Here is a 24,087-nt window from a genome sequence, read left to right as displayed (position 1 = left end):
GCTCAAATGCTCAAAGAACATTGGAATAAAGCTCCGATTGTCCTATTCAGTGATTCCAAGTCCTGGTTTGTCACCACCTCAGGTCTCTCGTTTTCCAAAGTGCGTAATGTCATCTCAAAACAGACATTTTAATGAATTCAAATAATAAAATGCACGAGGTATGTGGAGTTAAATCAACAAGGGTTTTGTACCTCTCAAGAGGCGGTTAACCCCTGGTCTTATTTAAAGATGTTTCTGCGCTGCCTCCTGTAGAAAACATTTTTAAAGAAAATGTAGGCTGCTTATCCTTGTATTTGTAAATATAAGCAAAGTAAAGTAATGTAGGAACATTTATGTGGGGGCTTTCAACCATAAACATATAGATAGCTGAATGCCTGACAACAGTAGTGTAATTTTTCTTGAAGTACCTGTAACTTCTCTCCTGAGAGATGGCAGAGCCTTGCCTTTTGCATTCGCCAGACTTTTTACAGAGCGAGTGTAATTCTCTCAAATCAGTGTTTGCGTTTTTTGACGTTGGTGAGGCAGCTGGAAACAGCTCAAGGAGGAGGGAAAGGTTCTGCGTCTGGGTGAGGAGAAAACCCTCCGATACCTGTTGGGGCGCAGCACTGGAGGCAGACACCCCGGCCCGGGGGTCGGGGCCGCGAGCCCGGGGGTAGGGGGCGGGCGCGCGGGCGCGGAAGGAGGAGGAGGAGGAGGAGGGGGAGGAGGAGGAGGAGGAGGGGGAGGAGGGGGAGGAGGGGGAGGAGGGAGAGGAGGCCGCGGGGCCGCCTCCTCCGGCAGCTCCGGCTCCTCCCAGCGGCGCCCGCGGAACCTGCCTCAGAGTCGCCGGACTCTGGAAGGGAACATGACCTGACCCCTCCCCGAGCGGCCGGAACGAGGCGCGGAGCCGCGCTCCGGGCTCGGGCGGCCGCGGGATGGGCGGGCGCGCGGCCCCGCCCGGCGCCCACCGCCCTGCCCTCGCCTGTCTCCTCCTTTCCCCGGGGCTCCGCTGAGTTCATTCACTGGGATTGGTTTCAAGTGACGCCATCTCTTTATTTTTAAACCAATGACCTCATCCGCGCTTGAAGTTTCCTGACCAGCGACTCTTTCTCTTTCCCCCAACCCCCCACCCCACCCCCCCGCCTTTCCCCCTCTTTCTATGTATCAGTGTTTGGGGGGCTTTAATCAGTTTTTAAACGATTATTACCACCTCTCCCTCCCCCCCAACCCCCCCTTTCACAACGCGGCCCCCCACCTTTACCTCCCTAAGTTCTTCATCTCTTTCGACATTTTTTTTGAAGGCTGATGGGGGGGAGGGTGGAAGAGAAAGAGTGAAGAAAAGTTGCGAGCGTCTCCTCTCTTCCTAAGCCTCCCGCCCCCACCCACCCCTCAGAGAAGGAGAAGATAATATAGTGAAAAGAAGAGGAGGAGGAGAGCGACGGGACGGGACGCGAGCGGGAGCGCAGCCGCCCTCTCGGCTCCGCGGCGGCGCCTCGCAAGTCCGGGAGGCGAGGGGGGCCCGAGGGGAGACGCCGTGACAACTTTCGTTTCCCTCTGAGGGAATTGGGAGGTCGGCGGCCCCAAAAGTAAGTGGCCTTGGCGGGCCGCGCGGGGTGTGCGGGCGGGAGGGTGCGGGGCCCGGGGCGCCCTCCCGCCCGGCCGCATGGACGCTCCGCAGCGCGCCCCGACTCCCGGTGCCGGGCGCCGCGCTCCAGCCCCGCCGTCTCTGCCTTCCCGGGCGTACCGGCCACCCTTTCGGGAGGCGGCGTGGGGGCGACCGCGGCCGGGGGCCGCAGGAGCGTTTGAAGCGGGGGTGTAGGCCTGGCCGGAGGCTGGCCGGAGCGGGAAGGGGGCGTGCGGCCGGGCGCGGGGTCGCAGTGGGTGCGCTCCCGGCCGCTGCGCGGCGCTTGGACCGGGCCCCGCCGAGAGGAGCGGCCGCCGCGGGACGCGGCACCTTTGCGGGCGAAGCTGCTCACTTCCAGGCGCGACTGTTACACAACACGCCTGCCAAGTGGGGCCCTGGCCTGACTGTTCCCATTATCCCCAGGTCGCCTTTGGTGTAAGCAGCGAGGCCACCTGGGTGGTGACCGTGCTGCTTTCTTCAACCAACCAACCAAAAAAGCCCTCAATTTTCGGACAGGGGCTCGGGTCTTGGCGTTGGGGGGCCCGACGCCTAGTGACTTCTTTATTTACACTAGCTGCAAAACGTGAGAAATAAAAAAGCCCAGGGTCTGTGTATCACGTGTAGTTTCATGTAATGAAACACCACAGAGGGAAATATTTTCAGATGCTGGGTTTATTTCCTAAAGAATACCGATAATGAACCAGAGAAAATGCAAGTAGATCTGAAAATGAATGGATACTGCAAAATCCTAAAGAAGTTTAGGAAACATCAACTGCAAGGATTCTTGGCGTTTTGAAGTCGTGGGTGTCTCAGATTGGAGAAAGCACACCTCTAACCAGCCTGTGATGAATAAGGTGGGGAGGAAAAAAACCTGTTGCATAATCTCATTTGCCGTGGGGTTTGCTGTGCCGTCCCCTTGAACCAAAGGGAAGTGAGTTAAGATGCAGGGTTTTAAAGCTCTCTGAAGTTTTTATTTACCCAGCGCTCTGGCTGCCACTTCTGTTTTAAAAGATTATAAGTAAATACTCTGCTCTTTCAAGTGAACCAAACCTATCAAACCTGTTTAGAAAATAAACCAGGTATGTTTCTTTCTCTTCTTTCTTTTCCGCCTCTGTGTGTGTGTGTGTGTGTGTGTGTGTGTGTGTGAAATTTACCATCCATGCAAAAGTTTAGGACTAGTGTTTGGGGAACTGAGACTGTCAGAAAAATGCCTCTTTATGCCACTCACCTTATGGGGCTGATGGAGAGTCCACGTAAAGGATAACCGTTTCCTCAAAGGATTTATGCTGTTTCACCTCCATCAAGAAAAGGGCTTTTTAAAGTTAAGGTAAAATTTTAAAAGAAAAGATTTCGTACCAATTGAATTAATTACTCTTTAATACCTACTTTTCCTTGAGTATCACATATATTGGTGGATACCACTTGGGAGGCTCGTGGAGTCTATTTGGTGAAGGCAGCAGCTTGGAGAAGTAAAATGAAAAGCAGAATGTATGGCTTTGTGTAGGGATTTTAGTAAAAATGTGAGTAGGCACGGTGAAAGGTTTTTGTTTTTTAAAATTGTGGAATTTACTGAGTTTGAAGACAATGTGGAAAGTTGCATTAAATTTTTTTTTTTAATTTGGCTAACATTTACAGTCTTATGTAAAAATATAGGCTAAATAACACCAGCCCAAGAGTTGGATTTTAGGTAAAATAATTTTTGCACTTATCAAAATTCTACATGGGGTAAAAATTAGAAATGAATTTATTTTGAATTTTGTTAGTGTGAATAGTGTATTGAAAATAACTCGGTTCAAGTACTATAAATGTACATTCAGATAAAAAATGTAAACTGTGGTAATTAATTTTTTTTTTCTTTTTTAGTATTAACCTCTGCTATGTCAGCAACTCAAAGTACAATATCTCATTTGGCTTGATTATAGTGCCAAATGATCATAGTGCATGATTATGGAGGGGGCTAGGAACAGAACTGCAGAATTATCCAGTTTTGCTCCTTTTTCAATTTAGAATGCCCTATCCTTTCGTTCAGTTTGGTGATTGTAAGTGTGTACCTATAAAATAAAAATAGACATGTAAAATTGGGGGTTGGAGTCTTTGGGCCAAAAGCTTAATGGCAGTAACTGAGAAGGCAGTAAAAGAGGAGACACTGTTACCCCAGTTCTTTTCCTTTTTCCTACACGTTTAAAAATTATTTGTGGGACAGTTGAGAGTGGAAGTGAGGCTGAGATGGGAGGGGGGAAGAGTAGGTGTGAGAAGGTTGCAGAGTTTAGGTAGGGATCAGAATAAGAGGCAGGATTTATGTGTTAGTGTGTTTTGATGCTATTTTCTGTAAATGCCTGGACTGGGAATTTAATTTCATACAGTTTTTAGCATATGGGATTAATATATTGATGAAGCAGACTTACATAGCTATCCAGTATTAAATTTTTTCAATTTTCAGCTAATCCTAAAAATCCTACTAAATATAATTTGCTAGAATTACCAGTGTAATAATTTATCCTAGAACTCCCAAGTTTTCCTAGACAAAAATAATTTTCTACTTCGTGTTACCTGAACTAAAAATTTCACTGGACATTCAGTGTTTTTAAAATGCATTAAGTTCTCAAGCAAAAGGTACTTTAATTTGAAGAAGTAAATTAATATAGGGTGAACTAATTTGGATCAGAATCCCAAGAAAATAAGGAGATAACTTAGAGGAAATAAAACAGATTTTATGACAGATTTCAACAGATGAAAGAAACTAGTTAAAAAGATTTCACAGGAAAAACCATAGTTGATGCTTGATTGGCTTTAAAAGAAATTTACTGATCATTTAAAACTGAGATATTCACCATCATAAAAGAAAATCCGAATGTTGGCTTAAACAAAAACATAATTAGGAAAATAAGTCTTGCCCAAAGCTACATATGATAAATTCCAAAGCCAGATGTCAATTTTTTTTTTCTGATTTTCTTGTGTTGTAGACAATCTGTTATTTGTATGCATTTCATTATCCTTGATGATCAAGGGTTGGCTGTGTGAAGAGAGGTTCATAAAGGTTGGCCGAATTTAAAGAAGCAGGCTCAGGCTTTAAGAAGAGCTGGTTCTTCTACACAAATGGATTGAGACAGGGAGTTAGAATTTTAATCAAATAAATAACTGGAGGAAACAGTGGCTCAAAAGAAGGATGTAAGACAGATTACCTTGGACAGGTACAAAGAAATAATAAAAGCTTGCCAGGAGTATGATCAGTAAGGAAGGGAACAGAATACATCTTGCCATGAAAGGAAAGAGGAATAAGTGGGAAAATGCCCTCTGATACCTCAGCAACAAGAGAGAGGAATGAAACTTCACGCCCTTCTTGATTGGGGTTAGAAACATCATTATAGGTATTGCCACAAAGTCACAGGATTTTTTTATTACATTAAAAAATGTAGGCCAGGCGTGGTGGCTCATTCCTATAATCCTAGCACTTTAAGAGGCTAAGGCAGGAGGATCACTTGAGCAAGCCTTTAAGCTAAGGCAGGTGTTGAGAACAGCCCTGGCAACAAAGACCTTGTTTCCACAGAAAATCAAAAAATTAGCTAGGTATGGTAGTAGTACGCAGCTGTGGTGCCGGCTACTTTGGAGGCTGAAGTGGGAGGATCTCTTGAGCCTGGGAGGTCAAGGCTGCAGTGAGCTATGATGGCACTGCTGCGCTCCAGCTTGGGCAACAGTGCAAGACAGTGTATCAAGAAAAAAAAAACATATATAATCTTGAGGGATAGTGATTGATAGGGTAAATTATGAGCATTACTTATATGAGAATGTAAAATTTAAAATTGTCAGAAATAAAAAGAGGGATTCGCTGTAATATCATGGCCTATTTTGAGTTATTTGAAAGGGAGGGATACATTATAAACTGAAATTATTAACTGAATTTCTGGATTAACTACTGATAGGAATCAAGCAAAACATTTGTTAGCAGTATGCTGTTTACATGTGCTGAGATGGATTCCAAAAGTTGGGGACACTGGCCCATGTTATGGAGAACAGGATTATAAGAATTTTAAGGGAGATACATACATATGCAAAGATAATTACCAGACAGCTGGCAAGTGCCAAATTCAGGTACAAAAGAGAAAGAGGGCTCAGGGGGGTAATCTTCATAGAGATAATAGAATTTGACCCTGGCCTTAAAGATTGGTTAACATGTGTATGGAGAGAGGGAAGTGGGGGAGGCGAAAGGCGGAAGGTATTCACCCATCTCATTCAGCAAATTTATGCTGATCCTCTACCAAGTGCTAGACCCTGGCCATACAGTGGAAAATAAGAGAAAGTTTTTGCCCTTACGTAACTTATATTCCAGTGGGAGAAGACAGGACAATAAACAAAGACAGTAAACAAGTAAACAGTACATTAAAAAAGTGATGTTAAATAGTGGTCGGTAGTAAAGGTAATGATCAGGGTCGATAAATTGCACTTATTCTGTGAATCACTTGCTTTGCCTATGATAGTCTAATGAATAGTCTTGATGTTATAACTTTTTAATATTCATGTGCAGTCCAAATGAATTTGAATAAAAATCTACACATTAACCAGTTTTTTAAAAAAGAAATGTGAATTAAAGAAAAAGAAACCTATGTGACTTTTTTTTAGGTCAAAGCATGGAAACTTAGATTTTTTTTTTTTTTTTTTTTAGACGGAGTCTTGCTCTGTCGCCAGGCTGGAGTGCAGTGGCGCCATCTCGGCTTTCTGCAACCTCCACCTCCCGGGTTCAAGCGATTCCCCTTCCTCAGCCTCCCGAGTAGCTGGGACTGCAGGCGTGTGCCACCGCACCCGGCTAATTTTTTTTTGTATTTTAGTAGAGACGGGGTTTCACCACGTTGGCCAGGATGGTCTCGATCTCCTCACCTCGTGTTCCACCCGCCTTGGCCTCCCAAAGTGCTGGGATTACAGGTGTGAGCCACCACACCCGGCCAGAAACTTTAAATTTTTTTTTTAATGCCTTGTTAATGTATCCACAGTTCTTTTGCTGCCATTTGCTAAGAATCTCATGTTTTTTTACAGTGAGATTAATGTCATTGTTTACTGTTCAGTTAGCTTTTTCACGTATTGGGCTATATTCTTAGGTTAGACTCTCTGTTAGGAACAATAATCACCATAGTGTCATAAAGTGAAGCTAAATTCCAAAGATTGTTTTGTATGGGAACATACAAAAAAGATGTACAGACAATAAACTGTTAGGCTTAATTACCAATAGGTAAAATAGGGTAAGGGATGACACCTGTTCAACTCTTGTCCCTATGGCATATTGTTCCTGTATTACTACAAATAGTAAAAACCTGAAGCAAAGATGTTCCAAAATGGGGAAGTCTTGATCTTTCCTGTAGTTATTGGACTGCCAGGTTTGTTTTGTTATTGTTTAGAAGATGTCCTTCATAGTGGTCAACTAAAAACTGATATTATCAGGAGCTATTTCATGTTTTGGGGCCCATTTTGTTCTTCTGAAGCATTCTTTAAGAAATATGTGCCCTTCTTCACTCTTTTTGCAGTTTTTAATTTTTTTTTTTTTTAATTAAAGATGGGGTCTGTCTCTGTCACCCAGGCTGAAGTGCAATAGAGCAATCATAGCTCACTGTAGTCTCAAACTCCTGGGCTCAAGCAGTCCTCCTGCCTCAGCCTCCCAAGTAGCTGAGACCACAGGTGCATGCCACCACACCCGGCTAATTATTGTTATTTATTTTTATTATTTTTATAGAGATGGGGGTCTCACTTTGTTGCCCAGGCTGGTCTTAAACTCCTGGCTTCAAGCAGTCTTCCTGCCTTAGTCTCCCAAAGTGCTAGGATTACAGGCACAAGCCACTGTGACCAGCAAAACTTTTTTATAGGTGAAATTGAGGTAAAGGATTTTAAAAAGTGTTGACATTAAGTGTGTCTATAGAACCAAATCCCTCAAGAATTATTCTGTATGCACCTAACCAATTTTCATCTACAAAATACTTGAGATAAACCTATGGGAAACAATTTTAATACAAGGTAGGAAATTCTTTAGTGCTCTCTTGATTTCCTCCTAAACTAAATGCTTAATTTATTTAATTTTTTTCAATTTTTATTTTTTTGAGACATGGTCTTACTCTGTCGCCCAAGCTGGAGTGCAGTGGTGTCATCACAGCTCACTACATCCTTGACTTCCTCAGTTCAAGGGATTCTCCCACCTCAGCCTCCCAAATAGCTAGGACTATAGCCATGTGCAACTATACCTAGCTAATTTTTTATTTTGTGTAGAGACAGGGTCTTGCTATGTTGCCCAGCTAGTCTTGAACTCCTGGGCTCAATCAATCCTCCCACCTCGGCGTCCCAAAGCATTGGGATTACAGGTGTGAGCCACCGTGCTTGGCCTTAATTTAGAAAAGAATTACAGCTATAAATGCTGTGGGTCTGTTGTATGTGTAATAAAAGTTAATCTGACTTGTACTCCTCAAAAATATTCGGGAAAGACAGAAGAATTCAGGTTTGTTTTAATGTCTATGTATGTTGGGGTGGGGCAAATTGTGTTTATAGAAAAAAGATGTAATGGTATGGCAAGATAATTAATATTTAATATATCCATTATTTCTCTTAAAATAAGTGGGGAAAGATGTGTAGAGAAGTATATGCTACTTACAATGTGCGTTGTACTAGTTTTTAAATACACAGTTTATATCCCAGGATAGTAGAGTAGGCTTTTGACAAATGTTTGTCAAATAATTTCAATCAGTTCTTACACCTGTTGCTTTTTATAGCCGTTCCATTATATCTCTAGCTTAGAGCACTGTGTTTTGAGCTTTGAGTTGCAGTTTGCAAGGGGTTGACTTATAGTCTTGGGCATGGACTCTTATTTGAGCCATGTGCTCACTCTAGAACGGGGTCTCTGACCTCACCTCCAGCTTTGACCCTGTGGCTGACCTGACTTCTTCTTTTCCAAAATGATGGGTGGTTGTTTCCAGTCACCTTTTTCGGCTCACAGTGTAACAGCTCCTTCTCTTCCCGAGCAGCTGAGCTGTGTGCTCTTTGGATCACTTCTCAGAATACTAAGGTATATGTATTGCCATGCTGGCTTATTTTGTAGTGGGTTTATTTGTTGTTGTTGCTTGTTTTTTGTTGTTATTGTTTGGTTGGTGGAAAAGAAAATTCCTCGAGAAGATAGTTCTTGACTTGTTTTGTAAACTGTACATGGTATATGAAGCATAGTATTATTTCCTCTTCCTTCGTAGCTTTAGTTAAACATCTTGGGTTGACTTGAGAAAGAATTGGTAAGAATGATATTTTGATAATACCCACCAACCAAAAACTAACAGACTTTTTTTTTTTTTAATTGAGACAGTTGGGAAACTTGAAAATGGAATATATATTAGGTGATATTTAATAGTTACAACCATAATGTTTTCAGCTATAATAGTCGTATTGTGGTTATGTTAAAATATTTTCATGTGTTAAAAATACATATGGATGTACTTACAGGCAGAATAAAATGATGCGAAATGTTCATTTTAAAAAACTTCAGGATGGGCACAAACACACAGAAGTGGGAAATGAATAAAAGAGTATTGATAAATTTTTGAAAATTGTTGAAGCTGAGTAATGGGTAAGTTGGAGTTTGTTATTTTTTGTACATTTGTGTATATTTGGAAATGTCCGTAATAGTGAGTTAAAATATATAACCAATTATAACTGTAGGGTAAGAAATTAAATGCAATAAAATTGTGTTGTTGGGTTGGGTATGAGGGTTCATTCTTGTGATCCAGTACTTTGGGAGGCTGAGGTGGGAGGATTGCTTGAGGTCAGGAGTTTGAGACCAGCTTAGGTAGCATGGTGAGACTCTGTCTCTGCAAAATAAAATAAAGTAAAATTATATGCTTGGACATTTGAGCTAATTAGCTAATCAAAAGTCTGCACTTGGCTTTTTTTTTTTTTTTTTTTTTGGAGACCCAGTTTCACTCTGTCACCCAGGTTGGAGTACAGTGGCGCAGTCTCAGCTCACTGCAATCTCTGCCTCCTGGGTTCAAGCAGTTCTCCTGCCTCAGCCTCCCAAGTAGCTGGGATTACAGGCGTGCACCACCACACCAGCTAATTTTTGTATTTTTAGTAGAGATGTGGTTTCACCAGGGTGGCCAGGCTGGTCTCAAACTCCTGACTTCAAGTGATCTGCTTGTCTTGGCCTCTCAGAGTGCTAGGATTATAGGTGTGATCCACTGCTCCTGGCCTGCACTTGGCATTTTCTATAAGTTCTGTTTTTAGTAATAAAATTTTAAGAATAAGGAAAATTTCATAGACACATCATAAGAGGCCAGGCACAGTGGCTCATGCCTGTAATCCCAGCACCTGGGGAGGTGGGCGGATCACTTGAGGTCAGGAGTAGACCAGCCTGGGCAACATGGTGAAACCTTGTCGCCACAAAAAATACAAAAAATTGGCTGGGTGTGATGGTGCACACCTGTAGTCCCAGCCACTCATGGGGCTCAGGTAGGAGGATCACCTGAGCCTGGCAGGTCAAGGCTGCAGTAAGCCATGTTAGTGCCAGTGCACTCCAGCATGGGCAACAGAGTAAGACCCTGTTTCAAAAACAAAAAAAAAACAAAACATCATAAGAAGTGTTTAAAATGCTTAACTTTGAGATCTTGTAATAATAGTGTACCTTGTAGTTTATAAATTGCTTTTACATATTTTGTCTCTTTTATCCTTGGAAGACATGAGTTACCCATTTTACAGATGAGGAAACTAAGGCCTTAGAGAGATGAAGTAATTTATTGAAATCCTAAAGCAAGTAAGAAGTGGTGCTAGAATTGGAGCCAAGATCTTCTGATTCATATTCAGGTGTCCATTCTCTTGTATACATATACTTAAAAGTGCTATTTTTTTGTGGTACTGTAAACTAATGGTTTTCAAACATTTTGGTCTCAGGACACATTTATACTCTTAAAAATTTCTGAGGACCCCAAAAATCTTTTGTTTATATAGACTATGTCTGTCCATACTTAACATTAGAAATTAAAACTGAAAAATGTTTAAAATATTTATTTATTTAAAAAATAACAAACATTAGGCCAGGCATGGTGGCTCATGCCTGTAATCCCAACACTTTGGGAGGCTGAGGTCAGTGGATCTCATGAAGTCAAAAGTTCAAGACCAGCTTGACCAACATGGTAAAACCCCGTCTCTACTAAAAATACAAAAATTAGCCAGGTGTGGTGGTGGGCGCCTGTAATCCCAGCTACTTGGGAGGCTGAGGCACGAGAATCGCTTGAACCCGGGAGGCAGAGGTTGCAGTGAGCCAAGATCCTGCCATTGCACTCCAGCCTGGGCGACAGAGTGAGACTGTGTCTCAAAAAAGAGAAGAAAAAACAAAGAGGGTTGATATAAATAATATACTTTTATGAAAAAGGTATTCCAACACACACAAAAAAATCTGGTGAGAAACATGGCATTGTTTTACGTTTTGCCATTCTCTTTAGTATATTTCTTTAGAGAAGATAGCTGGGTTTGCATAATTGCTCCTGTATTCAATCTGTTGTGATATGTTGTTTTGGTTGAAATACGTGAAGAAAACCTGGCTGCACACGGATACATAGTTGAAGAAGGGTGGGGTATTTTCATAGTCTTTTCATATAATTGTGAATATTTTTGTTACACTAAAATTCAACAATTGGTAAATGCTTTTTATTTATTTATTTATTTATTTATTTATTTATTTGAGACAGTCTCGCTGTGTCGCCCAGGCTGGAGTGCAGTGGTGTGATCTCAGTTCACTGCAACCTCTGCCTCCGGGGTTCAAGTGATTCTCCTGCCTCAGCCTCTCAAGTAACCGGGATTACAGGCATGCACCACCATGCCCAGCTAATTTTTGTAATTTTAGTAGAGATGGGGTTTCAGCATATTGACCAGGCTGGTCTCAAACTCCTGACCCCAAGTGATCCGCTTGCCTCAGCCTCCCAAATTTCTGGGATTACAGGCGCAGCCACTGCTCCCAGCCAGATTCTTAAATATTAGTTGCACTGTTGAATCTGAAGCCATGTCAGTGAATTTTGTGTACTCTGTAACATTAAAATCCACTGGTCCATCTTGCACTTTGAATGGATCTTTGACCTGTGTGTGATTTTGTAACTGCATACATTGATCATTCAAAAAATAATGGTTTACTAAGCTGACTGGGCACAGTGGCTTACGCCTGTAATCCCAGCACTTTGGAAGGCCGAGGCAGGTGGATCACGAGGTCAGGAGATCAAGACCAGCCTGGCCAACATGGTGAAACCCCGTCTCTACTAAAAATAACAAAAATTAGCCAGGCATGGCAGTGCACGCCTGTAGTCCTAGCTACTCGGGAGGCTGAGACAGGAGAATTGCTTGAACCTGGGAGGTGGAGGTTGCAGTGAGCTGAGATCGTGCCACTGCACTCCAGCATGGGTGACAGAGCAATACTTCATCTCGAAAAAAAAAAAAATGGTTTACTAAGTTCTGCACATCTTTGAAATGTTGGCACATTTGGTTATACAATATTAAGCAAATCACATTCATTAATATGACCATCAGTCTCATCCAAAAAATCTTTAAGAATTGGGAAGTGGTCAAGATCTTGGTGGCGAATTCAAGTTTTCCAAAATTCCAGTTTTCTCTTGAAAGCTTAAGTTATATCATTGGCAACAGATAGTGCCCTTTTTTTTTTTTTTTTTTTTTAAATACAGTCTCCCTCTGTCGCCCAGGCTAGAGTACAGTGGTGTGATCTTGGCTCACTGCAACCTCTGCCTAGCTCAGATTACACGCACCACCACACCTGGCTGATTTTTTTTTTGTATTTTTAGTAGAGATGGGGGTTTTGCCATGTTGGTTAGGCTGGTCTTGAACTCCTGGCCTCAAGTGATCTGCCTGCCTAGGCTTTCCGAGGTGCTGGGGTTACAGGTGTGAGCCACGGCCACCAGCCCAATAGTGCCGGTTTTTCTTAAAGTGACAGGTTCACTTTATTCATTTTAGAGAAAATGTCTGCCAGATACCAAAGTCTGAATAAGTGTAAATTGTCTGCTAGTCAAAAAAGCAAAAATGGTGTCCTAATAAAAAAAAAACTTGTATAAATGCTTTTCCCCAAGATAATCATTATACTTAGGTATGCAGCAGAAATGCTTTATGTGTGCTTCCTATTTCATCATACAGAATATTAAAAAGGCCAAGTTCTCAAGAGTTGACGTTTTAAAAATTAGTACCTTTTATTATTTTATCAAGGATGTTGTTAAGTGAGACTGGCTTTTAAAAAAAATTATACTTTAAGTTTTGGGGTACATGTGCAGCACGTGCAGGTTTGTTACATAGGTATACACATGCCATGGTGGTTTGCTGCACCCATCAGCCCGTCATCTACATTAGGTATTTCTCCTAATGCTATCCCTCCTCTATCCTCCCAACCCCCAACAGACCCCAGTGTGTGATGTTCCCCTCCCAGTGTCCATGTGTTCTCATTGTTCAACTCCCACTTATGAATGAGAACATGCGGTATTTGGTTTTCTGTTCCTGTGTTACTTTGCTGAGAATGATGGGTGAAACTGGGTTTTTAAAAAATGATAGGCAGTAAAGAATATACAAGTATATGTTTTCTTAGCTGTCAGAGTGATAGATATATCATCACCACATACCGTGCATCCTCGACTCACTGTTGTACACTCATGAGGGAATGAAAGTGAAAAAGACAGATAACATCTTCATATTATCAAAAATAGTTTTATAGATCCCTTGAAGGGGTTCCTTCCTCATCTCTGGATCACACTTTGAAAACTGCTGGTGTAAACTAGTACCATGTGCTGACATCCTTTTAGAGCAGTCTGATACACATTTTTTTTTTTTTGAGACGGAGTCTCACTCTGTCACCCAGGCTGGAGGTCAATGGCGCCGTCTTGGCTCACTGCAGCCTCCGCCTCCCGGGTTCAAGCGATTCTCCCACCTCAGCCTCCCAAGCAGCTAGGATTACAGGCACCCTCCATCATGCCTAGCTAATTTTTATATTTTTAGTAGAGACAGGGTTTCACCATGTTGGCCAGGCTGGTCTTCAACTCCTAACCTCAGGTGATCCACCTGCCTCAGCCTCCCAGAGTGCCACTGCGCCTGGTCTGATACACGCATCTAAATCAATAAAGTAACATGTCCGTCTTAGTTGATGAATTTGTCAGGGAGAAGGGACTATATTAGTGTGTAGGATGAGCCATGTGGCCAGATACCATTATGGGTGGAAGGTCATATAACATCAGAGCGTGTTGGATAAAGGGTAGACAGAAGGGAAGAGTCAGTGAGAGCACTTTATAACATAAAAAAGTGAAAATTTGCTCTCCCTATTTTTTTTTTTTAATAAAAAAGCACTGTGGCCACATATATACACACATACCTGTTCATACTTACTTATTGTATTCAAAATCCAGGGTACTGAGTTATTTTTTTTCTTGAATGACAGAATGGGAGAGATGGTAACATACGTGAGAGGAGAACGGACTGCTCTTGGCAGTCATTTGTTTCATCCAGCTGGGGAGACTGTTATTTTTTTCTTTTGGGAGAGCTAAGGGATGGCAGAAGATAAATGAAAGAAGAATGGTAAGAGTGAATGGAGTAGGCATTAGTGATTACGGAAATAGCTATAGGCAAAATGAGGCTGTGGACAGAGAGTGGAGCTAAGCATGGAGGGCACGGAGGAAGACTGCAGGATCAGCTGGTCTCCCCCGTGTGCTGGGCCTGGAAGAATGGGGCTAGGGAAATGCGGGGGTGGGTGCAACAGGAGTCATGGAGATGCACATATAATTGAAGGATTTCCATCAAAACATGGTTAAAATAACTATACTAGATAGTCTGCCTTTTAGCAACTTACCAGTATTCCATTTCTGTTAGTAGGAATTGTGTATTCAGTTACACAGGGGAAAGCAGCAGTGCCACTTTTTCAGTCATCTTGATGACTGGGTTGTATCCCTAATAATGATGTCGATGGTAAAGAGGCTAAAGCTAAAATTAGGTTTTGGGTTTTGGGCAGTTACTCATATTTCATTGAAAATGAAAGACTAATTGTATTTTTATTTTAATAGAGAAAGATATACATATGTGTGTATTGTCTGTAATTAAAGTACTCTCAGTACAATGTTCTCATTTTTTTGCCCTAGGGGTTTTTCAGCTTGGGGTCTGTCACCCTAGTCTCTGCTTTTCATAGGCTGAGGGATAAAGTCATGATCATGATTAGAAGTGGAGGACAACCCACTTGAAATCCCCTCCTGATGATTTCCCCTTTTCTCCACGATTGCAGACCTGCCCTGCTTACTCTAGGAGCAGTATGTTAGCTGGCCGCTTCTGTACGATGGTTTGAGAGAAGGAAGATAGTATCCTGGAGCGGTTCTTGACACCTTTAGATTATTAACGGTTGGGAGGAACACAGCAAGAAAAAGGAAGAGATCTATTGCAAACTATTTCTTTTTTTTCTTTTTCTTTTTCTTTTTTTTTTTGAGACAGAGTCTCACTCTGTCACCAGGTTGGAGTGCAGTGGTGCGATCTCGGCTCACTGCAACCTCTGCCTCCTGGGTTCAAGCGATTCTCTTTCCTCAGCTTCCCGAGTAGCTGGGATTACAGGCACGTGCCACCAGGCCCAGCTAATTTTTGTATATTTAGTAGAGATGGGGTTTCACCGTGTTGGCCAGGCTTGTCTCGAACTCCTGACCTCAGGCCGCCTGCCTCGGCCTCCCAAAGTGCTGGGATTACAGGCATGAGCCACTGTGCCCGGCCAACACTTGTTGTTTTTAGCTGTCCTAATGGGTGTGACGTGATACCTCATTGTGGTTTTGATTCACATTTCTCTGGTGATTGGTGATGTTCAGCATCTTTTCAAATAGTTGGCCATTTATATATCATCTTGGGAGAAATGTTTATTCAAGTCCTTTGCCAATTTAAAAATTGGATTATTTGAGTTTTTTGTTGTTGAGTTGTAGGATGCCTTTTTCTTTAATGTGAATCAGCTACTTAGAACTTACAGATTAGATATGATATAGTTCAGGGATACAAAAATGGAGTGAGTGGAGTACAGTAACTGTCATCTCTGCTTCTTCTGCTATTACCAGTACTGCTTAGTCAGGGTTTCATACTCCAAAGAGGATTTGGAGGGCTCGGGTTGATTCTCTTCTTCTTCCCTCTCCTCATTATATGTAAACCAGAGGGATGGACTAGGTGATATCTAAGGTTTCTTCCAGCTCTAAAATTGTAAATTTTGCAAGCATTGCCTTTTACCAGCTACCCTCTTGTGTCTAAGATTTCCTTGGAATCTCAGTATTATCTAACTTCTACACTGAGAAATCTTTGTTGCCAGCCAATAGCTAGAAGGTAGCACTCCACCAAAGCTTTGTTGGATCTTTGATTTTCTAACTTTTGATCTTACTTATTTTCCTGCTTATAGCATGGTATCACCTCAGAATCCTGGGCTTAAATATTTGTTTTTTTAACTGCTGCTGTACACAAGTCCTATGGTGGGTATGTCCTAGAGTAGTAGAGCTTGTACTTACCCTGGAGATACACAGTAGTATGTTTTGCTTTTTTTTTTTTTTTTTTTTTAAGCCTACTCACAGTCATAAGGAAGTAGAAGGTGAAAAGTTCATTGGACAGTGTATTTATTTATTTATTTATTTTTGCTTTTTTTTGTTTGTTTGTTTGTTTTGTTTGTTTTGAGACCAAGTCTCGCTCTGTCGCCCAGGCTAGAGTGCAGTGGCGCTATCTCGGCTCACTGCTACCTCCATCCGGGTTCAAGCGATTCTCCTGCCTCAGCCTCCCGAGTAGCTGGGATTACAGGTGGGCACCACCACGCCCGGCTAATTTTTGTATTTTTGGTAGAGACGGGGTTTTGCCATGTTGGCCAGGCTGGTCTCAAACTCCTGACCTCAGGTGATCCACCTGCCTCGGCCTCCTAAGGTGCTGGGATTACAGGCATGAGCCACTGCACTGGCCTGTTATTGTTTTAAATACATAGAGCAAACGAAACACCAGTCCAAATTCAGTGAATTTTTATTTCTGTTAAGAACAGCTATATTTTCATGCCAGGTATAAAGAAGTATTTCTTAACTGATTGATTTGTTGTCCATGGCTATGATATCATGATATTAATTAAAGGTAAGAAATAATGTGATTGTGGTTGAGGTTTAAGGGTACTGCTAAGATAAAATTATTTTTAGGTTTCAAGCACTTGATGTTTTTAATTTTTTGTGTCTTATAGATAGTATCTGACAGATAGCCAGTCTTTAGGGAGCTTATTTAAGTTATGGAGTTATATATTATTGCCATATGGTGCCATGACTTAAAATGTTCTCATGCTGACAGTACTATAGGAGGAATAAAGTAAACAAGCAAAATCCAGTAAACCAAATAGGAATGGGTGAGCAATATGTAGGGTGACTCAGAATGCATGAGATGTTGGTAGTGCTTACACTAGAACACAGCATGTCTATCTAGTGTTGTCTTTGTGCTTGACCATCTGTGACATCTATATTGCTTTCTGGCCTATTGCCAGGTCTTGATTGACCATTACCAGTCCCTTCTTACAAAATACTAAAAACACCTGGGTGTGTAAATAGCGGAGGTAATGGAAGGACTGAGGCAGCTTCAAAGAACTACATTGTGGAAAGTTGCCATAATGGTCAGAGCCACCCTTGTTCATTCATTCTTAACCTTGGTTATACAGTAACTCAAGGATTGAAATATATTTGGTAGCACTGACAGTTTCATTGCAAAATATTATCTAGGCCCTTTGGGGCTACTTATCACCATCCATCCCTCTGAGCATAGGCTGGACATTTAATTGTGAAAAAACACAACCACCAAACACAGGTAAAGTAAAAAAGATAAAACTAAACCATGGGTGATCATTAGTAGACCAGAATTCATTAACATAATCATTATCCAGAGGGTGCAGAATTTCCCCCCCAAATGATAGCATTTCATAAATTTATAATATTGTATAAATAACTGTCAGATGTTTTCATTATCCATTTATTTTGCATGGGAAATATAACTTATTTTTATAGTGTAATTTCATTTGGGTTTCTAAAAGTACATGATGTTACTGTTATTACATCAATATCATTTATGACAAGTTCTTTTTCCATTCAGATATTCAGAATCCCCATATTAAATATTAGATTGGTACATTATGGCTCTAGAACTGTGATTTGGTTACCATTTCTCTTACCGGCTTTGAATTTGGTGGGGAAAGATTTGCCAGGAAATGAGACTGAAGCTGTCATATAGTTTTGGCTAGATTGTAGTTTATAGGATATCGTTAGACTTTATTTATCCATGTACTCTCTTATCTGTTATTTGGGTAACTTAAGATTTGACCAGGATTTGTTTTTGAATTTTTTGGAGCGATGGAAATGTTCTGCATCTTGATTGTGGTGATGGTTACATTACAGTGTACATTTGGTCAAAACTCATAGAACTGTACACCAAAAAGCATTAATTTTACTTTATGTAAGTTAAAAAATAATGCTTTAAAAATAAATGTAGTGGCCAGGCTTGTTGGCTCACGCCTGTAATCCCAGCACTTTGGGAGGCTGAGGTGGGCGGATCACCTGAGGTCAGGAGTTTGAGACTAGCCTGGTAAACATGGTGAAACCTTGTCTTTACTGGAAAAAAAAAAAAAAAGTACACAAATTAGCTGGGCGTGGTGGTGCACACCTGTAGCCCCAGCTACTCAGGAGGCTGAGGCATCAAGCTGAGAATCGCTTGAACCTGGGAGGCAGAGGTTTTCAGTGAGCTGAGATCATGCCACTGCACTCCAGCCTGGGTGACAGAGCGAGAATCCATCTCAAAGTAAACATAAATTTAGTAAGATTACTGGATGCGAGGTTATTATACAAAACCTATATTTCTATATAACAGTAATAATCAGAAAATGAAATGTTTAGATGCTATTTATAATAGCATCAAAAATATCAAATGCTGGTAGTAAATCTAAGAAAGATACCTGAAACTTTTACAGAAGTTTATATAAGTTGATTCTAAAATTCATATGGCAGTGCAAATGGCAAGAATAGTCAAGGTAATATTAAGGAAGGACAAAGTTGTAGGATTCACACTATTGAATATACAGTGTGGAATAAATGAATGGATAATGGAACAGAATAGAGCCCTGAATCAGACCCATATATGTAGATACTAATTTATGATTAAAATGACACTTTACAGCAATGTGGAAAGAAAGATCTTTCGATAAATGATCCTACGTCAATTGCCTATCTGTATGAAAAGAAAGAGAAAACTAATTTTGGTCCTTGCTTCCCATCACTTACAAAAATAAATTATAGGCTAATCGTAGATCTCAATGCGAAAGGTTAAAAAAAAAAAAAGCTTCTAGCAGTGTTCAGCCATATTTGTCATCAAAAAATGCTGAATAAAACCACAGTGAATTACCACTACACACTGATCAGAGTAGCTAAAATTGAGAAACAAACAAAAACTTGAAAATACCAGTATCAGCATGGATGTAGAGCAACTAGAACCCTCATGTATGGATTCTGGAATTGTAAATTGGAATAACTGTGGAAAACTGGTTGTATCTATTATACTAAAGTGTTACATACTTATGCCTTTAACCTAGCAAACCCACTCCTAGGTGTATACCCAACAGAAATGTGTCCTTATGCTCACCAAAAGACATGTACAAGAATGTTCATAGCAGCACAATTCATAATAACTCCAAGCTGGAAACAACCCACATGTCCATCAGTGGAAGAATAGATAAATACATTGTTGTATATTCAGTGAGATACTATGTAGAAGTGAACATGAAAAAACTCTTGCTACTTACAACGACATAGATATGAACATAATTTTGTACAAAACAGTTCAGACACAAAAGAGCTCAAAAACAGGCAAAACTCAGCCATGGTATAAGAAGTCAGGTTCGTGGTTACCTTTGGGGAGAGAGATTAGTAGTAGGAAGACATATGAAGCCAACTTCTGGAGTACAGGTGGGTTTCTGTTTCTTGATCAGGATGGTGATTACATGAGTGTGTTAACCTTATAAAAATTCTTTGAGCTGTACATTCATGATTTGTATATGCTTATTGGCATATATGTTATACTTGAGATTTTACGAAATTTATTTTTAAATGCTTTGAGTTAACCACAGGAGTAAGTGGCATACAAGATTGTATTAGTTTCCTTTTTCATTAGTAAAGCTTGTATTATCAATGCTGTAAGGGAGAAAATTATTTGTATTACAAATACAAATAACTGGCCTCATAAATAAATAGAACAGGCTTAGCTTCTTTCTTAACCAAATCCAAACATTCCTAGGCTTCTTGAGTTTTTTATTGGTTTTGTTTCTAGGGATAAACCAATTCTTTTTTTCTCTTCACAGAAGAATATATTTCTGGAAGTCATTCTATATCAGATAGACATCTTTTTACATGTCCATATGGTATACTACATTGATATAATAATATATTTAGCCAATTTATCACTCATTAACTTTGAAGTTGTTTCTTTTTACAGTTATAAGCATGTTACAGGGAAAAATATTTCACATAATATACTTGGGCAGGTATTTATATAAGACAAATTATTGGAAGTAGAATTTCTAGATCTCAGATTATGTGTATTTACTTTTTTATCTTTTTGTTTGAAAATAATTTTAAATTTACAGAAAAAATAAAAGAATAGCATCTACTATTACCAGTTTGCCCCCTTTGCTTTATTACTTGCTCTCTCTTCATATTTATATATGATACATTTTTCTGAACCATAAGTTGCACACATCATGGCCCACTATCCTCAGGCACATCAGCAGGTCTCCGAAGAACAAGGACAGTTTCCTACCCACAGTACAGTTGTCAACCCCAGTAAACCTGACATTGATTTAATACTTCTAAGTAGCCCACACGTGTATTTCAGTCCTGTAAGTTGACACAACGACATTCTTCATAGCATTGTACTGTCTAGTACAGTCTTAGTTTGCTTGGGTTGCTATAACAAGTAACCTTAGACTGGGTAGATTATAAATAACAAATTGACTTCTTATAGTTCTGAAGGCTAAAAGTCTGAGATCAGAGTGCCAGCATGATCTGGTTCTGGTGAGGGCCCTCTTCTGGGTTGCAGGGTACCAATTTCTCATCATATACCCAAGCAAGAGAGCTCTCTGGGAGTCCTTTTTATATAGCATGAATCCCATTCATGAGGGCTCCACCTTATGACCTAATTACCCTCTAAAGGCCCCAGTTTCAGATACTATCACAATGGACTTAGGGTTTTAATTTAAGAATTTAGTGGGGACACAAATATTTGGTCTTGCATACAGGGTCCAATTGAGGATCATGTTCTACATTTACTTGTGTCTTTAGTTTCTTTACATCTGGAGTCATGCCTTGGCCTGCCTGTCCTTTTTAAAAATGACAGTTTATTGAGATACAATTAATATACCACCAAATTTACCATTTAAAAAAAGTTGAGATATAATTTCAGTCGTAAAATTCGTCTTTGAAAGTGTGCAATGCAGTGGTTTTTGGTATATTCACAGTTGTGTAGTAATCACTACTATCTAATTCTAGGACATTTTCATCACCCCCAAAACAAACTCTGCACATTAGGTCATACACCATTTCCCACTCCTCCCAGCCCCTGGCAACCACTGATTTACTTCCTGTCCCTATGCATTTGCCCTTTCTGGGTATTTCTTTCTTTCTTTTTTTTTTTTTTTTCTCTTTTCCTTTTTTGAGATGAAGTTTTGCTCTTGTTGCACAGGCTGGAGTGCGATGGCGTGATCTCAGCTCACCACAACCTTCACCTCCCAGGTTCAAGGGATTCTCCTGCCTCAGCCTCCTGAGTAGCTGGGATTACAGGCATGTGCCACCACGCCCGGGTAATTTTGTATTTGTAGTAGAGACGGGATTTCTCCATGGTCAGGCTAGTCCCTAACTCCCAACCTCAGGTGATCCGCCCACCTTGGCCTCTGAAAGTGCTGGGATTACAGGTGTGAGCCACGGCACCTGGCCTTTCTGGGTATTTCATATAAATGGATTCATATAATATGTGGTCTTTGGTATCTAGTTTCTTTCCCTTAGCATAACGTTTTTGGGGTTCTCCCATATTGTAGCTGGTATCAGTATTAATTCCTTTTCATGGCTAAATAATATTCCATAGTAGGGATATACTGCATTTTGTTTATCCATTCATCAGTTGATTAATTTTTTTGGCTGTTTATAAATCTGCTGTGAACATTCTTATACAAGTTTTTGTGGGTCCATTTCCTTTTTTAAATAGTTTATTTTAGATTTGGGGTATATGTGCAGGTTTGTTACATGTGCATACATTTTCAGTGCTCTTGTATTTACATTTTAATCTGGATGTTATATCTCACTTTACAGAATTTTTTTCACGGTTATTTCTCTCTAGGGTTTGTGGTGGAACACATGTAGACAGAGAAATAGTTGTTAGGAAGACATAGACCTGGTAGTTTGTCACTCTGAAGTGGGCTGTCAGCTGAAAAGCTTGAGGACCATGGGTCTAGACAGACAGCTCATTCCAACTACAACTATCATAGATTGACCAACTCCTGAGAATTTATGCCATTTACCTACCTTACTGGGCCTTCCAATAAGATGGACTAGTTTTAATAAGAGTTTCTTATTTTCCCTCCTTAACGCTTTGTGGGAGATACTGTTGGGTGGAAATAATGTCAGTGTAACCTTGTCAAGGCCTGTTCCTCTTTTATTCTTCATGTTTGTATTTGTGTGGGGCAGGGGACTGTGTGTACCTGGGGTAGAAGGGAAGATGAATTGTCTTCCCCTCTGCCTTTCCCTCTAAATCAGTGCCACAGTGAGAATCAGCAACTGGCCAGGTGTGGTGGCTCATGCCCGTAATCCCAGGACTTTGGGAGACTGAGGTGAGTCAATTGCTTGAGTCCAGGAGTTTGAGACCAGTCTGGGCAACATGGCGAAACTCCAGCTCTACTAAAAATAGAGAAATTAGCCAGGCGTGATGGTGTGCACATGTAGTCCCAGTTACTCGGGAGGCTGAGCTGGGGGGATCACCTGAGCCTGGGAGGTTGAGGCTGCAGTGAGCCATGATCAGCACCACTGCACTCCAGCCTGGGCAATCAGAGTGAGACTCCTGGCTCAAAGAAAAGAAAAGAAAAGAAAGCAACTGTCTGCCTCCTGAAGAAAGATGAATCTGTGCTAAGTGGCCTCCTGGCAGGAAGCAACCAGCCTTCAGGGACCAGCTGACAGGAAGTTGCCTCCAGAATTAGTAGAAGTTTGCTGGCTGGTGGTGTCGCTGCTCCCTCCAAACCTCTTGACCAGAGGTTATTTGTGAATACAAAGAGATTATGTAGCACCCTAAGGAGTTGGGGTAGGAGAGCGTCCAGAATAAATACGTAGGTGGGATTGACCACCTCCTCACCTCCTCCTGTTGACTTCTAGATGTCACCACTTGAAATTTTTCTCTCCCACTCTTGCTATGTGATCTCATGGAGCCTTATAGATACCTTATGAAATTGCTTTAAAATTGTATCCTCCAAAGATTCCTTGAGCAAAAAGCCTTGCACAGTATAGATGTTCAAAAACTGTTGTGTAAGTGAAGGAAGCACAAGTTAGACCCACTGTACAAGGGAAATAGCTGAATGAGCATTTTCTAACCTAGTGTTCCTTGTATTGTATGTTAATATGTTACGAAAACTCCTGACTCTGGTTAAATACCATCTTTAAAAATTTTTTAATTTATATTTTTATATATTTTAAGACAGGGTCTCACTCTGTGGCCCAGGCTGGAGTGCAGTGGCAATCATAGCTCACTGCAACCTCTATCTCCCAGGCTCAAGCCCCCCATTAGCCTCACAGCAACCTCCATCTCCCAGGCTTAGCCTCACTAGTAGCTGGGACTACGGGCCCCTGTCAGCACACCTGGCTGATGTTGTTTTTTTTTTTTTTTTTTTTTTTTTAAAAAGTAGAGTCGGGGTCTCAGTATGTTGCCTAGGCTAGTCTCAAACTCCTGGTCTCATTTTCTTTTTTCTTTTTATGAGACAGAGTCTCAGTCTGTCGCCCAGGCCGGGGTGCAGTGGTACGATCTTGGCTCACTGCAACCTCCCCATCCCAAGTTCAAGTGATTCTCCTGCTTCAGCCTCCGCAGCCTCCAGAGTAGCTGGGACTATGCTACCATGCCTGGCTAATTTTTTCATATTTTTTAGTAGAGAGGGGGTTTCATCATGTTGGTCAGGCTGGTCTTGAACTCCTGACCTCAAATGGTCCACCTGCCTCGGCCTCCAAAAGTGCTGGGATTGCAGGTGTGAACCACTGTGCCCAGCCTTTTTTTTTTTTTTTTTTTTTAAATAACTGCTGGCCCAACCTTGAGAAGGGTGGTGACGTCCTTTATTTAATGTAATATAGATTGTTTGGCTGGAGGCCCGAATCTTGGTTTCCATCATCATCCTAAGTGAAGTTTTACAGGATTGGATTAGAGAGGAATTCTAAAGGGCTGTATGCCCTTGTGATGGTGAT

The 24,087-nt window shown here is 41.1% G+C and overlaps 1 protein-coding gene across 4 annotated transcripts in view; it reads left to right on the top strand.

Moving 5' to 3' along the window:
* The first annotated feature begins 817 nt into the window (after positions 1-817).
* Positions 818-24,087, top strand: part of DUSP16 (dual specificity phosphatase 16) — an 88,415-nt gene continuing 65,145 nt past the window's right edge. Inside the window, exons 1-2 of one of the 4 annotated variants that reach the window (XM_055095409.2) lie at positions 898-1,565; positions 21,338-21,435. The gene's annotated coding sequence lies outside the window, so the exon portion shown is untranslated. Of the gene's footprint in view, positions 1,566-9,064; positions 9,189-21,337; positions 21,456-24,087 lie in introns of all 4 variants that reach the window. The other 3 variants (XM_055095410.2, XM_034935396.3, XM_034935395.4) reach the window with 3 other exon arrangements.

Source organism: Pan paniscus, chromosome 10 (assembly GCF_029289425.2).
Source record: "Pan paniscus chromosome 10, NHGRI_mPanPan1-v2.0_pri, whole genome shotgun sequence".
In the NCBI taxonomy this organism is placed as follows: Eukaryota; Metazoa; Chordata; class Mammalia; order Primates; family Hominidae; genus Pan; species Pan paniscus.
This window is presented reverse-complemented; position numbering and strand designations above follow the sequence as displayed.